General features: G+C 39.9%; 1 protein-coding gene across 4 annotated transcripts in view; it reads left to right on the top strand.

Annotated features, from left to right (window-relative positions):
- Window positions 1–3,994: 3,994 nt before the first annotated feature.
- tab2 (TGF-beta activated kinase 1 (MAP3K7) binding protein 2) overlaps window positions 3,995–14,826 on the top strand; it is a 44,204-nt gene continuing 33,372 nt past the window's right edge. For 2 of the 4 annotated variants that reach the window (XM_085381270.1, XM_085381271.1), the window contains exon 1: window positions 3,996–4,489. The gene's annotated coding sequence lies outside the window, so the exon portion shown is untranslated. Of the gene's footprint in view, window positions 4,490–14,826 lie in introns of all 4 variants that reach the window. The other 2 variants (XM_085381273.1, XM_085381269.1) reach the window with 2 other exon arrangements.

Here is a 14,826-nt window from a genome sequence, read left to right as displayed (position 1 = left end):
AAAGCTACGAGAGCAGTGGACAGAGAGGATAAGAGGCTGCACTGTGCTGTCAGTTTGCTTCTCCCACTGGAGGGGATTTCTTCTCTCCGGGCTTCAGACCCAGAGTCAAGGGGTCACAGTGTGTGTGAGATAGCTGGGGCTACAATTTGTGTGTGTGTGTGTGTGTGTGTGTGTGTGTGTGTGAGTGAGTGAGTGAGTGAGTCATTGTGCTACGCCGACACACGAGACGCCATATGTTTCCGCCCAGTTCGCTGAGGAACAAATACACAGTGCTTTTTCACACGAGTTCCCACAAGCGTCTGTTTTCTCGCTCACACTGTGTGAGATGTGGTCCACGTTAATTATGTTCTAAAAGAAGGATTACAAGGGACACCTGCTTATGGTTTTCAGGCACGGTGAAAAACATCATGACTAACTAAATAGAAGTGGGTGCAAACTTTTAAATTAGAAAAAAGGTCAAACTGACTGGTTCTTATTATAGTGCTTTTCTACCCAAGCACTCAATACATGGCTCACAAGTTCTTTCTATCCAACATACATAGACTAAAAACTGAAACCTTTTTTATACCCTCTATATTATAATGTTAAAAGACTCAAATTACTGAAGCTAATGAAAACTTAACTACATTTTTACATTCTAAACAACAATTACTAAACTAAAATGAAAAACCAGTTCTGGAAACCATATGAAACAGAATTAACTTTAAAAAATTAAGGAGTTGTACCATGGTGGGAATTTGAAAATCTTAGGCAAACTTTCTTCTCGAGTTATCTCATTCAGATGATTTTCTGAAATTTGACCTCTGACCTTGACCTTGAGGTCAAGGTCACTGAAATTCAAACTCGTCCGACAGTTTTTAGAAGATGCACTGTTGGTTTGGTAAAGCCATCTGTAGATGAGACCCCCAGACCTCCTCACTCAGAAGCCTGTCTAAAATGAAATAACTTAAATGACAACTATTCGCAGGAACCATGTTTATACATAAAAACAGCTTAAAAATAAACAGAGTCAGGTGATTGTTGCGATTTTGAAATGCTTTACCTGATCATTTGTTATCCATCCACTTGAGTCCAGTTGTTGAGGTGGGTATTACTGTTGTATATAAATGAAGTCAACTGTGATTTGGTGCTTTTAACATGCAGCTATAAACACCTACCAGTGTTGTAGACATTAAGAAGGTTATCACCATGCAAAACAAGGAGGCTCTGTAGTCCAAGGGTGCACATTCCTGTCACATCTGGTTTGTAGAACTGAACTATGAACAAACAGAGTACAATATTATGAAACATTCAAAAACCATGCCACAATCAAACTTGCAAAGACAATAAAAACACCACCAGTGTTTGACAGTACAGATAACAGTTACTGACTGAAGAAGGGAAAATCCACAAGTTTAATGTCATCAACAGAAATGAACCACACCACGTCACCTGATAAAATAAAGTTCATTTCCAACACCTTAAAAAATAACAATTTCAGTTTTTCAAGAGTTACAGTTTGTATTCATACTGTAAAGCATATAAGTATTTAACATTCTTAGAACTCAGATATGGTTGTTGGCCTGCTTCTTTGGGAGCTGTGGTCTGGCGTTTAAGGGGTGTCTTTAACAGGTGCTGGGTAATTCTCGAGTGCCTGGGGCCCTGGGGTCCTGTCCTCAGCTTGTACTAGGATGGCCGGGGGTTGGCTACCCGTTGCCTCTTGTCCTTTGGGCCTCTTGCCCTTTGGCCGTGGGGCCTGTCTGGAGCCTCCCTCTTCCTTCTGTTGAGGCAGACACGTGGTTATCATTGGGAAATGTGGTTTCGGATCCTCACTACACTTAATGAGCTGTGGCCAGCCTGGGTCTCCTGGGCCTTTCTCTGTCTCTGGTGTTTGTTTCAGCTTTTCACACACATTATCAAGTTTTTTTTCTTTGACTGTGTTTTGTTATAGATGGAGCAGTTTCAAATGGATCCTAGACCCTTTTTTTGCTCTCTTTTTCTTGCCTGTCAGCTCTGACATTGTTAGGCAATGCTTATTAAATAAATAAAATAAAATAAAAATCCATCCATCCGGTCTCTTCAGCTTATCCTTACCAGGGTTGTGGGGTGGGATGGAGCCTACCCCAGCTGCCATAGGATGAGAGGCAGGGTATTGCCTCTCTGTCACAGGGTTGACACATAATATTATGTGATGCCCTGAATACATTACACAGAATCACCAGTTAAGCCTCTGTCTTTGGACTTTGGGAGGAAGCTGGAGTACCTGGAGAGAACCCACACAGACAAGGGGAGTACATGCAAACTCCAAAACAGAAAGGTCCCAGCCAGATGGTGATATGAACCCATAACCCATAATAATAATAATAATAATAATAATAATAATAATAATAATAATAATAATAATAAATCTTCTTAATAAAGAAAATAAATAAAAAGAAGCTGACTAGCCTCCTGGTGTGGTTTGCACAACAGATCATTCAGATCATATTTCTTTTTGCTAAAGCTGCCTGGTGGGACACCTTAAAAGTGAAAAAAAAAACAACAACAACAAAATATTCAGACCTGGCACAGTTACCGCTTCATCCAAATGGTGAAATAATGACATTGTTTGACTTGTTATTCCTTGATTGCTTATATTCTTCATATAATAAACAGTTACAATAAAACACAATAAAAACAAAAAAAACAAAAACATGCATTCTTCATTTCCAAGTAACATTAACTCATTTATGTCAGCAAGGAAAGATAATAGAATTTACATAGTAGCTCTGCTATTGCGTACTGGACAGACCTTTTGAAAAACAAACTTCTGCAGCCATCTTTGTGAATAATGTTTGCTATCATTTTATCATCCTATCTGGGCTATTGCTTGGGAAATACAGGCATTTATTAATAAAATGCATTAATGAACCACCACAAATGTTTTAACACTGTTTTAACAGTGGGTGCTCGCTGGATCTGTTGCTGTTTATAGTCCAAATTGGGATGTTCCGGATCTTTAATTCCAGCTGTGGATGAGTGTTAAAAAGCAGCAGAAGTGTTCATTTCTGGCACCAGTACTTTTTTTTGTTTTGCTAAATCGAGTGAGGTGTCACTGAGCGATAAGGGGAAGATGTTCTCACCCTGCCCTACTTTGTGGTTTTTCTTGTTAAACTCAGGCTGGTCTGTGATCCTGTAAACCAAACAAACAAATGGAATACATCTATGAAACTTGATGTTGGGCTTGTAATGACCTAGTTTAGTTTTAACTCTTTTCCCCATAAAGATAATATAATAAATGATGACTTTCGACATCTCAGGATCTGTCATTAAAGACGTGGTTTGACGACCATTAGGATAGTTTCTAGGTTTTTCAAGGGTAGCTGTAGCAGAGACCACCTCACTAACTTCTGATCTTATTTTGTTGTATTAGCAGGCTGAAATATGACAGCAACTGCTCAGTTCAGACAAAAATGCTAATGATTCCAAGCAGTAAAGAATTTAAAACATATCGATATTTTGAAGCCTACTTATTTTTATTGATTTAATCGAAAAAGTGAGAAGTATAGTTGTATGCATACTTTTTTAAGTAATAATTTGTGCTCGATGTTTCTAAACACAGAACACTTGTGCAGTGTTATTTCTGTAACTGCTCGATGTAGAGGCCGTAGTGCAAACAAACAAAAAGTCAGAACATAATGTAAATATTGTGTACAAGTACTCTTACATTTCAGAAAAGAATCTCGCTTAGTCATAGTTATTAATGTATTTATAAAATTAGCTTAACTCGGGTACTACAAAGTGCAGCTCATTGATTACAATTAGTTTAAAAACTCAAAAATAATCTATTATAACTTGATTTTATTTTTTCTGTATTGTTTTTAGTAAAGCCATCTTATCACATTTATTTATTCATCTCATCTGTGCTTTCTCTGTGAACTGAGAGGAGATCAGCGTCAATCAGAATGCCGCTGTCTCACTTCATATGGGTTGGACCAAAATGCAATTTATTCCCGTAATTTTAAAGGGAATTGGAGCAACACATCCTTCTCCCGCCGCTTGCACCTTCTTCTGCTCAGCCTATTTTGCAATCACTACTTTCTCTTCCCTCGGCACAACTTGGGAAACTGGGGGAAAAAAAGAAAAACAACTTTTCTTCTCGCGATAGTAACTAGTTTAAGCAGCCGCCATATTCTTTGACAGTATTTTGATTCGTATCTGCTGGAAGTGAGGAAAAAGAGAAAAGTGAAGGGCTGTCGAGGGGAGGGGGGGGCACAAGAAGAGGAGCTGTCAAAAAGGTATTCCCGAGTCTCTGTCAAACGGCGGAGGACTAAGGCTCGGTATCCCTCCCCCTAACGCTATTTCGAGGACACAGAAGGCCCGGGGCCTCGGTGCAAGTTGGCTCTTCGTCTCCCTGGCAGTAGCTGGATCCTTCTTAGCTTCTCTTCTCCCAGCTCCGCGGCCCTCCGGAGGTCCAGCGGCGGTCTTGGGTGTTGAAGGCGGCCCGGGGAGCGGCGGCGGAGACTGGAGGGTAAGTTACATTTAATTAACACGGCTTTCGCCATTTAGCAACAGCCGGAACAACACAGTTTTAATAGCGTTACAGTGAAAAGGAAAAGGCATTTCGGCTTATTATGCCGCAAGTGCTTCTATATACGGCCCATTGTATTTGAAAGAAAATGGAGAGGAAAAAAAAGCTTTTCAGATGTGGAAAAAGTTTTTGTCTACAGTAAGCAGCTAACTTAGTTAGCTAACTTGAAGTGTTTAGAGCCTGTTCAAATCTCTGAGTTGGGTAACTACTACTTTACTTTTTGAAACCAACTCGTTAGCTTAACCGCTAAGTCCTGTTTAATATTCATAGCTCCGTGTAGATACTAAGGGTCTCTTTATTTTAGAGTTACACTGCCTGGCGCTACATGTTTTATAGTGTGTGTTAGCTCATGCTATTTTTTCCATTGAGCTCTCCGATGAAACGTCGCACGATTAGTCGTGGATGGAAACGTTAAATCATAAAATTGAAGCTTCTCTTCTTCTCCTCCCCAGAATATTTGATCCCTTACGAGCTTAAAAATGAAGCTCGTACACCTCAATTAACTGTTTATACCGTCGCTACCACAATGGAAGCACGAAAACTTTCTTACTGACTAACTTTCACACAAGTTGAAGTTGTGATACATACACGCGTGGAAGCCCTACTGTATGTATCATGAACAAGTAGAGCCTCCGAGGTTCAAATAGTGTGGTCTTTGGTTGTTTGATAACTAAGGCAATAAGACAGTGACTTCGCCTATTTGATTGCTTGTTTCTCGCCTTTTAACCGTATGGGTCCGACAGATTTGTGGCACTTGTGATAGGGAGTGGGTCCTAACCTTTACCAGCGAGAATGACAGCTCTGGGTATAGTTGGGATGAGAAGTGTTTGTCCTGAGATCATTTAAACTGTCGGGATGTTGACTTTTCTGGCTTGTGTTGTATTATTTATACTCGTGAAAACACTAAAGGTGCCAGCATGGACTGGGAGATACATTTGACTTATTGTGAAAGTTTCATGTGAGAATAAAATCTGTGGCAGCAACTGCTCCTTTTCTTTGTCAGCTTTTAATCTTAGGAAAAGTATTCCGAATAGAAGTATTCCGTGACAGGTATTAGATTAAAGATGCTGGATAAGTTTGCTACCTTGTACAAAAAGAGGTGTAACAATCAGTTTGTCGTAGCCCAGCGAAAACCCCTTGGGTGTGTTCAGGCAGGCTGTGTTTCTCCATGTAGCCTCACTCAGCCTGGTGTTCCTATTAAGACAAGACACCAGTTGATGCACAATGTTGGTTGTGGCTGGAAAGTCTGCTGGCTCCAGCAGCCACTTTGGAAGGTGATCAATCTGTGTCCAATTAGTCGTTTTTGTCCTAAAATTGGCAGCTTTAAAATCCTGAATTGACTTGTGACTTGACTTCTGATTTTTTTTCTCTTCTCCCTCTCCTTTTTGCTTCTGTTCTTAAAGAAACAGCCCAGTCACAGCGCAGCCTACCTGACTGTGGCTTTTTATGTGATTCCCACTATACTACTCATTTACTGCTTTCAAACTGCAGAACTCAGAATCCCTTCGTTTTTGGCATGCAATCAAAACCTTGCTATTGTCGCTAACCTGTAAGACTGTGTATTATTCACTATCAGCTTTTGCCTGTCTTGACTTGCAGTCAGCATTGCACTTCCTGACCAATAAGCTGCCACGGCCAACTGTTTATAGGTGCAGACCCCTAACTGAAACCATGTGTGCCTTTAGCTAGGCAAATATGTTGCTAGGAGACTTTGCTGATTTGCCACTCTTTGGAGACTCGGCAATGAATGCACGAGCCTGAGCGATAAGTGCTAAATGAGGATTTGGGGGAGGATTATGGAATTGTATAGAACGGCATGCTGCTGATCGCTTTATTTGGTTAGCATTAAGGCAAATGTTAACAGGTAGTTGGAGTGCTTTATCCTTATGCTAGTTGAGAGAAGTGAAAAGAAACAGGCTCCCTTGTTCTAATTGCTTCTGTACATAATAAACAAGCAAGAACTAACACTTGAGAGCTTCTACAACCAGCCTGAGAGTTTGTGGTATGTTGTCGCGAGGCCTGTGCCAATGCTAAAATCTTTGTTCCTGGAAAAACCTGTTTGCTGATTTATCATTTGCAGTTTGTACAACAAGTTATCACTGCAGAGCAAACCAAAGGGTGGGGGTGGTATAGTTGTGTAGCTTGTGCCCCTGCCCCCCCACCCTACAACTGGCTTCACAAGGGGAAGGATAATTGCTGCATATTAGTGTTCTTGGACTGCGTACAACTTGCTTGTTGTTCAGATGAAGAGTGCAGAGTCAGTTTAACCCAGGAAATGATATTGGTTTACCTTTCTGAGTGTCAGGGGCGATTATATCTAAGACGCTACAAATGCTTGAGCACCCTGCTCAGTGACTTGTCCACGTAGGTTATTTTGGAGGGTGTGCTTTCTTCAGAGGTGTTGGTGAAAAAAAACAAACAAACTGTAAGCCCAAATGGGAGTTAGGTGAAAAGGAAGGACCCATCACATTATGCCCAAATGCTGCAGACTCAGGAAGAGGGCTCAATGTTTTTTAACCCTCCCCCTCTCCAGTGTGTGGTTGTCAGGAAGAACCCCCTCCCCCTGTCCAGTTCTCCTGACTTCTCTGCTTTATAATGTGAGGCCTCCATTACACATGCTGCTCATGGTTGTCTCCAGTTCAAGGGTTAAATTGCACACATTGAGGCTGACACTGCACACTCCTCTATACGTCTAACTGCCAAAGGCTACGAGCTTCTTCATTTTGCAGTGTGAATTTTGCAGCAGCTTTACAAATGGTCCGTGGAGACGCGGAGCTGTGTATGATTAAGCTTTATTGGCACTGTCATTTCATTCAGGCAAAAAGAACTCCTCACTGACCTAACAAATACAGAACTACAATAAATGTATACATATCAGAGCTTAGATTGTTTCTATCCACTAAATATATTTTAATGCCAGATACTGTGTCCCATAATCTCCGGAGTTGTTTCCATTAATGTGTATGAATGACATTTGGTTTAGTTTCTACCTGTTTGACTTGCTTATGTTGATGCTGCACAAGTACATTAGATGTAGCTGTAAACCTAAAATATTAGCCGAAAACAAGGCCGATAGTGCCATAAAACTGTAGAATTCAGTGGAAATTTGCCAATTTTCTGCTGCAAGCATCCTTTCTGATCATCAGACACTTAATTATGCATTTGTAGACCTAAATGCTCAAAGTAATTAAAGCGATTAGGTTAGGTTAAAGCTCTTACTGCATTTTCTTTTAAAGCGTTTCTGTCGCATTTCTCACTATGTGATTGGAGAAAAGTAATTTTATTTGCTGAACCTGAGCAATTTTGTAGATTAAGTTAGCCTTACTTCTAAGTCTAAATTAAAAGTAGTTCTTTTGTGTAAGCGTACTCTACACTTGGGTAATAATATTTTAAAATCTGTATTCGGCGTGATGGAGGTTTCAGGTCTGAATGGCACTGAATTGTTATTAGTTACATTATGTTTATGGTAGAGATGCACAGATATATTGGCTGAATATCTGTATGTTCTGAAAGTCAAAACCAACAAAATAGAATAGAATATCAGCATTGTAATTGGCTATCTAAACGAAAACAATTAATAAAAGATAATCTAGTAGAGAAGAGAACTGATGAAAAACAAGGGCGTGTTAAATGTATTCCTTACCCGCAAGGACTCTGGTGAACCCTTCACTTATCTTTAAGCCAGATACTTGTTTTGCAGTTGGGACAATGGGTCAACATGATTGACAAACTGCATAGATGTTGCAGCACTAATGCCAATAAGGAACTGAAGATGCATAGCGATTAGGCAGTGGCATGCTGTGACTTACAGAAAGGCAGACAAAGATCAAAACATCTTTGCCACTGACTAACAAGACATATCTCATCATTGTCATATAGATTACTACTGTAATGCAGAAAATCATATGTTTGTGGTGGCTTTCCCGTGTGGACTTAACATATCTGAAAAATTAATACGCTCAGAAACACAAATATAAATATGTTAAAATAATAACAAAACTCACAGCTGAACTGAAAGGCTTGTGAATTGTGTCACAGGGTTAACTGTCAATATCTACAGGGATTAAATTATTAGAGAAACATGAAAGTGGTTTGTTGGCAAACAGCTGGTTAAAATTAGTAATGATTTCTCAGAGATGCTAATCTCTGATGGCTGAGCCTGCACCTGTTCAACTGGCCTGTTTTATTAAACTGGATTTGAAACCCCTTCTTCATCATCAAAGCTTTCCTTGCTTATATACTAAAAGAGATAATAATAACCTCTTCATGCTGCACTCGATCTACATCACACATGTTGGCACACATGAGAAAACTTACCTGTCAGTAATCTGTGTGTGTCTATTTGCTAATAGTAGCCGTGTTTTCACACAAAACACGGCTTTTAACTGATCTCTGAGCAGTGAAAGCAGTGACAATGGCAGCGTGTCTAGCATGCAAATCTCCCATCAGTCTCCCACCAAAAATGTTTTTGCATTTGATTAGACAAGCACTGCTTGCCTTGCTTGTCCTAATGGAATGCCACTGAGATCAGGTATTGTCTGATATGTAAAAGAGATGTCGTTTATAAATCTGCATCCACAACTGTGATGTTGCTGTTGTGCTGGAACTGAAACTGGATTATCACTGAAGAAGTCTTTGAGTCTTGCAGTGTACATTTCCGTTTGATCTGAGAAGTTTCCATTTTAGTTGCTGGGTACATTTTTGTTTCTCCCATATTGTTAGTGCTAATGTTTGTTGTAATTTATTTCCATCTGTTAGTTGTCTGGAAACAGTGAAATTATGGCCTGTCTTAATGATGCATTCAGTGACTAAGTGTTGTTGACTTAAATTAATAGGATGGGAATTTCAGGTGAAAGTAATCTTTATTGGTGGTGGTATGTCTGGGCCTTTGTCACCTGTAATGTGTGTATCTGTACTTCTAAGTTCAGGTGAAAGTTACATGAGGCAGCTTTACCCAGTGCTGCTGTGGTCTGTTGGTTTTTGCATTTCTGGGCTCTTGACTTTCAGTTCCACTTTGTTGGCCCACTTTTCAAATGCTCTGCTGTTAAAGGTGTTGTCGTAGCTTGCCTCTTCAGTGGCATTGGTCGTTGTGCACATCAGACAACATAAGAAGAGTGAACTGCAACTTGGACACTCTATGTACGCTACCCCTCCCCCATCGTGTTACCTCTGACTTGGGTTCCTGGGTTTCATCTCTTATTGCTTTCTACTTCTCTAAGATCTCTGCCTTAACTTCCCTTAACTGACACAGACCTAGAACTACTTGGGTAACTCTGATGCTGCAAAACTATCTAGAAATAAATAAACAAACCCAGGCCTGATCATCCTGGTCAGTACTCTATCAGTTCTGTCTAAATTCACATTTTAATAGGCTCATACATGGTTACAGTTAATTGTGAACGTATGCAAGAATTATATATTTTTAGACTAAGCCAATTTCTGTTATTTAAAAAAAAAAAAAGGAAAAAAAGTATAACTGATTACCTTTTAAGCTTAAGACTTGGAGTCATTCTTTATCGTAAGACAATATTAGGATTGACTTAAATTGTATTTTACAAATGTTACATACTATTTGCACTAGTCAACTGAGTTGAGTTCACTGAGTTTTTGCTGCATACTTTAATTTACATTTTCACTACTTCCCTTCTCCCACCCTCAAACGCGTATGTAGAGCAGTGCTGGCAAAAGACAGGTGAAGTCAGCTTGGCTCGCCCTGACTCAAGGGTTCTTTTGGTTTTTCATTGGGTAGTAGTGTCTGGTAGCATGTACTTGTTTAATACTTACTGGGCCGCGGTTCCAAGCAATTTAAGGCAAGTTGGACACGTGACACCACCAACCAGCGATGCCAACGATTGGCCAGTCATTGGCATCACTCGATGAGTCATTAGAGTGACTCATTCACGAAAATCAAAAGCGCAATTTTTGAAACCCCGACAATGAGGGAAATGGCTGCACAAAAACAACACTGTGGTCACAGAGTTTTGACAAAAAGAAATGCACTAAGCAGCAGGTGTACCATCGCCTCGACGTCCTCCATTGTTGTTGTATTTGTGTCATACAAAAATGATGTCTATGGACTTTTGGCTAAGTTGCTATAATGACCCCACGCACATCAGGTAGTACTCAGTTCAGTTGAGTAGGTACTACTGGATGAGGGCTACAAGTTATATTAGTGTAAGTGGAATAAAAGCTTCTTAGTAAGTATTTCAGTGAAAGGGCGAAGTCAACAGGAAAAGTATGTGTGAGGTTGTTTTTTTTTTTTTTAATTGTATCAACTTGCGGTTAAGTTTAAAACTCTTGCAAACATACAAAAACAAGTGTTTAGCTCCACATTTAGTGGGGTACCTAAAGTAGGTGAGAGCAAGCATACCCCCAAACAGAAAGCAACACCCCCTGGGACAGAAACTAAAGCTGTATACTGGTGTGTGCACACCTTGCAAAACATGAAAGTTGTTTGTTTATAACAGCCTTGATTAGATGATCTGTGTTGTTGTGTGACCTTGGTATTGGCTAGTTCAGATCCAAAATAAAATGTCCAGAAAAAGTGAAGTCACACAAAGTAGAACAGGAGTTTCTGCCTTCATCAGGGCACGCCTAGCTTACACATTAAGCCTTCAAACTTTAAATTATTTATTGTTTGACTGGTGTCGAAGGATTTGTCCCTTTATTGCAGAAATTTGCAATTCATTTGCTTCATTATGTGGCTCATGAATTCCAAAGTGTGCATTGAAAAAAGAAGAATATAGTGTTGATTTACATATTATGTGTAAGATGGATAGATGTTTTGATCTCCAGCCAACCAATAACATACTTTGTTAATTACATTTGGATGGTTGTGAAGTTACTGCTGTTCATTTTGTTAGTAATAACTCCCCAATGATGAAAGAAATAAAAACAAGTCAACAAATGCAGAAACTTTCCCATGTCAATGGTGTGAAGAATTATTGACTAAAATTGCTATTGTCTGCATTCATTAGCTCTTCGAGACATGAGCACATCAACTCCAGTATTAGCAGAGTTTACAGGCCAGGGAATTGTTCAGCTAAATAAATTAACTCAAAATAGACATCCCGTGTAATAGCACTTGTAAATCAGAGTTGAGTACGATGGAATAATTAAAGAGGAGCTTTCATGCTAATGAAGTGCTTTTCAAGTCTCCTCTGCAGAAAGTCTGCTATGAAATAGGATAGTAGCACAACCATCAATTAAAGGAATATTGTGGAGCTCCCTGGCCGGCTCCCTTTGGATGCAGCATTTAAACTAATTGGAACCAGAGCTGCTGGTGTGTTAAACAGCCATGTTTGGAAAGACAGCAGTGCAGCTCTTGAGACACTTTTGCATTGTTAGTGGGATCAGTGTTGTGCTTGAAGCGTTAATTTCCAGCTTCGCTTCTCTTTTGTGATTTATTGGTCAATAGAAGCAGCAGACCAGTAAGGATTAGGTCTGTCTTTCTTCTGAATGACGACAAAATGCCTTGTTACAACAGCATGACAATAGAATGCACTCACTTGAGCATACAGAAAACTTGTTTACTTCCTGTTGTTGGAGTTGTGCTTTTGGTTGTTTTACTTTCACATAGAACCAGATGCAAGAACCAACAAATTCTAGGATTCAGTTTGACAATATTTACTCATTATTCAGTTTTTGATGTCCTTTTGGTCTATAAAAGTTGTGTTTGGTCCTTCTGCTTTCTTTTCATGTATATTCTTTACAAAGTTAGTGTTAATTCCTTCATAGTTTATAACTAGAGGCTTATACTGCTAGCAGTATCACATTCTTCCACATCAGCTAATGGCTGTTTTGAATTTTCAACCACAGACATCTCTCAGATTTCAAATTGGCCGCCTGTGCCTTTTCTTAGACCCCCTTTTCAGTGCAATCTGGTGCTGTTCAACTTTCACAAACAAGCTAAATATTAAGTATGAATTACAGATATCCTTGTCATTTTGTTTTTCTGCAGTCACTTTCATCACAAATCTCAGGTGTTATATGTTACTGTACTTTCACAGGACTGCTGCATGTGCTGCTCTTTTTTTACGTAACCTCTGTGTGACAACATACAGGAAGATGGTTCAGTGGTTATCTTTGGCCTCTGTGCTCCTCACAGTCATGCAGACTGTAGCCTCCGCTGCAGGATATGTGTGCTTGACACAAACACTTCCTCTCCCTTTTACATTTCTTTCTGAAACTCCTCGCTTTGCATTTTCACATACATTCAGGTTTTGTCAGAGGAGCATAGGATTCAGTTTTAGTTAAATGTAATTTTATTTATATAAATCACAAGCACAGTCGCCTCGAGGTGGTTTGTAAGCTATAGACCGTTAACTAATAGTGAGAAAACCCCAACAATCAGACCACTGCCTATTAGCAAGCATTTCAAGGAATGCATTAAAACTGTGCATTGATGTAGATGCAATTATCAGTTTTGTGAATGGCCCAGGACTCAAATGTGGGACTCTGCAGTAACCTTTTGGCATATGGGTCATCTGCTCAACCAATGGACTATATTAGTGCCCTTGTTTTTTTATTTTTTATTTTATTTATTAGACAGTAGTAAATAACTAAATACTACACGCATGTCCTGACCTTACCTGACATCCTGAAGCGAAATGTTTTCTTTTTTTCCTTCTTCCTTTCTTTGGTGGCTGGCTACAATATATGAAGGGCTTTTGGCTATTGAGCTAGTGGAACAAATTCAGTTTCTTTGGGAAAAGTCTGACTCTGTGATTCTAAAATTTGCTGACAGTATTTTGCTGCTAATTGTTCTTTTCTTCAAATAACATTCCTATTATTTTATATAACAGAAAGAAATTTATAATGAAACCAGAATTTAAAAAATTGCACAAATTTTGAGCAAAGTTCAAATGTTTCTTTGAACATGGTCATAGATGATTGCTTAAGTTTTGTGTTCATTTTAGAATAAGCTGTCAAATTTCCAGTGATGACCTTCACAAGTCAAGAAACACTGAATATTGTAAACTCCCTTTTTAAAGCTGTATTCAAGTCAAGCATTACATTTCCTGAGGTTGCTTCAGTTTCCACAGATGAGCAGTTTCTGCACACGTAAGTAAAATTAGCAATGGCGGAAAAATAGGTTTACATACATTCACTATAAAGGGAATGGCACTGATTTGATTTAGAGGTGCAACTTTTACTAGACTTTCATGTTTCTTTCAATCTATTTTAATTCTGTCTCCACTGAATTGGTGTACTCTGAATAAGAAGATTGTAAACGGACCTCCCAGCTTGTATTCTGCATGGATGATATTGGAGGTTGGGACTGTCATATCACTATGCTTATCCTGTGGACAGGATCTGGCCCTGCGTTCCCTCTTACTCCCGCCAACTTTGACTTGCAGAGGCAATGCAGAAAGCTGTTTGGAAGTGCCATGCAGGGATTGCCCTGTCCTTCATCATTTCTCCCACAATCTGCTGATGGTCTTTCATCTCTCTGTTTTTTTGTGCTCACTAACTATGGGAAAGGGCTTTGATCTGGTTGTCCTATCAGTAATAGCAGGGGCCCCGGGCTCTTATACTCCCCCACTGTCTCACTCTGAAAACATATTGTCAGGGCGTGGTGGACAACCGAGTCCACCCAGCTGAAAGTCTTTGTTTGTTGTGGTTCAGTGTAGCTTTGCCAAGGGCAAATGCTTGTGTGGGTCTCTCTGAAATTCTTCAGCTAGTAGTGGTCTATTAAATTAGACTCTGGCTTTGCATCTTTCTGAACTTAAGATAGAGCTACCTGAGATGGTTGGGGGTAGAAAGTCTTAGTTCCCATAACACGTACAGAACCCATCCCCCGGTGATTACACAACACCACTGCAAACAGATAAGATTGTTCCCTGGGACCTTTGCTCTTTCTCCTAGTGGCACAGGGTCTTCCTTTGTTTGAAATTTTTTCCTGTGCTTGCTTACTGATCACAGGAAATTTCCTTTCAATGTATAGCACACAAGTAGAGACTGTGTTGGGATATCTCTAGATCATGGAGTCCAGCCACCTCATCATTCTCATACCTACCCCCATAACCTTTTCTTCTCTCTCTCATCTCTTGCCCTTTTGTCTCCCAAACCTCTACTGGCCTGCCTCAGCGCCTGGTTAGAGATGTCACAACAAAGCCGCTGTGCTGTGGTATTCCTTAGAGGAATGCACTGCCTTGGGTTCTGGTGTGCGTATGTGTGTGGTTTGGCTGATGTCCGTGCAGTGGACCAGGCCAGGCTGATGCTGGCACCCCCCTAGGCACACCTGTTGGTGCCAGTCTTTGCAGAACCGATGCTGT

This window comes from Rhamphochromis longiceps, linkage group LG15 (assembly GCF_057381845.1).
Source record: "Rhamphochromis longiceps isolate RC_006_pf linkage group LG15, R_longiceps_female_GT1.1, whole genome shotgun sequence".
Lineage (NCBI taxonomy): Eukaryota > Metazoa > Chordata > Actinopteri > Cichliformes > Cichlidae > Rhamphochromis > Rhamphochromis longiceps.
This window is presented reverse-complemented; position numbering and strand designations above follow the sequence as displayed.